This window comes from Neomonachus schauinslandi, chromosome 12, assembly GCF_002201575.2.
Source record: "Neomonachus schauinslandi chromosome 12, ASM220157v2, whole genome shotgun sequence".
Lineage (NCBI taxonomy): Eukaryota > Metazoa > Chordata > Mammalia > Carnivora > Phocidae > Neomonachus > Neomonachus schauinslandi.
The window spans coordinates 61187088-61189897 of record NC_058414.1 but is presented as its reverse complement, the minus strand read 5'-3'; positions in this window follow the sequence as shown (position 1 = coordinate 61189897).

Below are 2810 nucleotides of genomic sequence, written 5' to 3'. Positions count from 1 at the left end.
CCCACTGCCCACTTATCCTCAAACCTCTACATCGCTTATCGATATGATGGTCTTGGACAAAAGTTAATTGACAAAACATATTTTAATTGAAATATCATGTCCAGAATTACACTTAAAAGATGAAGTCCCTATTTTAACAGTTTTCATCTCAGAAGATTTTTTCAAAAGTGATTTTTTAAGTAAAAATGGGCATGCAGTTGCATCTACAAAGAAACTCTCAATTACCCATATTGGTTATCTATTAATTACATATGTATTTATTCGTGTAGCTCATTTTTTGAGAGGTTGCAGTACACATGCATGGAAATCTGCATTTGAAAACAGAAGAACAGGAGCCTTTCTAAACATAGCTCCTACTAGAATGGTCTTGGGAAAATCAATTCCTCTTCAGAGCCATAGTTAAATCAGAAAAAGTAGTGTGTTCATCACTGAATTAAAAAAAACTTTTCTGCATGAAAATTAAAGAAGATATATTATATATCAAAGTCTGTGAAACTTTGAAACTGGCAACTGATAGCCAGTACATTGTTTTTCTAAGAACAGTCTCCCAAATAGAACACTTCCTTCCAGGTCTGTCCTTCAGCTTACAGAAGAATATCCCTCAGCCACATATAGATACTAAGGTGAACTAGTTCACCTTACTAGATATCACTAGATAGTAAGGTGAACTAGTTCACTGTCTTGGGGAGGAGGCAATAAAGTAGATCAAAATGACAATAGAGTTGCTAAGTTTTTCTGGAAAAAAAGAGAAAGTGTTATGGGATCTTATAGGTAGAGCTCTTGGCCCAGCTTTGAGGGTTTGGAAAAAGCATCCTAGAGAATATCAAGTCTAAGCCTGGTCCTAAAGGAGAATAGAAGTTAGTGGAGGAGGTGAAGGAGAAGGGAAATAAACTGAAAGGTGGAGTTTCTCCAGTTAGAAGAGAGGTGAGGGTAGAGCAAAAGTGAGATTGGAAAAGTGATGACATGCATTTTCCATATTTTCAATAAGTAGGTCATTCTCATAGCCTTGACTTCTTTGGATTGATACAGTCATCTTGTAATGGAATATCAAGGATAAAAGGAAAATGAGACCCAGAAAAGCCAAGTGATTTGACAGTTTTGCAAAATGAATTTTTGGTATATTAGGCACTAGAACTAAGGTGTCAGGAATCCTTTACGTAACACTTCTACTATTAATGGGTCATCCTGGGAAAACAGGCTAAAAGAAGCACAGTTTTAATGTCTCCCCAATCAGGTGAGTTCACCTGTAAATCCCTTTGTCTGGGGTAGCCTTCTTAAAGTGCCAGTAAGTAAAGGTAAGCCCCTACGTTCTACATGGGGTGGGAGGAAGGTAGAGGAAACAACATGTGCAAAGGCCTTTGGGCAAGAGAGAGAATGGTCCACTTGAAGAATTGCAAGAATCTAGGTATGGCTACTGCAAAACCTATGGAGACTTGTTTCAAGTGATATAGCTAGAGAGGAAGGAGTAACCAGATCATGAAAGATGTCATATGCTATTAAGAGGTTTAAACTTTATTCTGAGGGTAGTGGGAAGTGGCATGATCAAATTTATATTCTAAAAATGTCCTCTTGCTTCAATATGGAGAATGGAATGAGCGGAAGAAACTAAACTGAAGGTGGGAGGCTGGAAGCCAGGTGAGATAAAATGGTGACTGCAACCATGGCCCCAAGATCAGAGATAAAAATGTGAGTAACTTAGAACTATGTGGGAGAAAAGAATCAGTAGGTTTTAATTGCCAGCTATGTGGGGGGAGACAGTGGCCAGAGATTTTTCTCAGGTTTCCAACTTGGGCAAGCGGTCAATACCATTTCTTTATTGAGCAGGGATTACAGAAGGAGGAGTAAGTTTATGGACGGATCTGGTGTGTTTTGTTTTGCAAATGTAGTTTGAGGTTTCCGTGGAAACAATGAGGGGAAGTATCAGTATGCAGTTTGGATACTGAGTCCAGAGTTCAGTAGTGAAGTCTGGGCTAACATACATGTGCAGCTACAGAATAGCTCCTAGTTGAAGCCAAAGTGACAGATGAATTCATTAAAGGAAAGAGTCCAGAGTGAGAGGAGAATCTAGACCGAGAAGATGAGGAAAAGGGTTAAGAATGCTAAAAACAGAAGCAGGCTTGTGAGCTCTAAAGAACTGAAACCACACCAGCCAGAATGGCTAAAATTAACAAGTCAGGAAACGACAGATGTTGGCGGGGATGCGGAAAAAGGGGAACCCTCCTACACTGTTCGTGGGAATGCAAATTGGTGTAGCCACTCTGGAAAACAGTATGGAGGTTCCTCAAAAAGTTGAAAATAGAGCTACCATATGACCTAGCAATTGCACTACTGGGTATTTACCCCAAAGATACGAATGTAGGGATCTGAAGGGATATGTGCACCCCGGTGTTTATAGCAGCAATGTCCACAATAGCCATACTATGGAAAGAGCCAAGATGTCCATCGACAGATGAATGGATAAAGAAGATGTGGTACATATATACAATGGAATATTATGCAGCCATCAAAAGGAATGATATCTTGCCATTTGCAACAACGTAGGTGGAACTGGAGGGTATTATGCTGAGCGAAATAAGTCAAACAGAGAAAGACATGTATCATACGACCTCACTGATATGAGGAATTCTTAATCTCAGGAAACAAACTGAGGGTTGCTGGAGTGGTGGGGGGTGGGAGGGATGGGGTGGCTGGGTGATAGACAATGGGGAGGGTATGTGCTATGATGTGCGCTGTGAATTGTGCAAGACTGTTGAATCACAGATCTGTACCTCTGAAACAAATAATACATTATGTGTTAAAAAAAAAAAAAA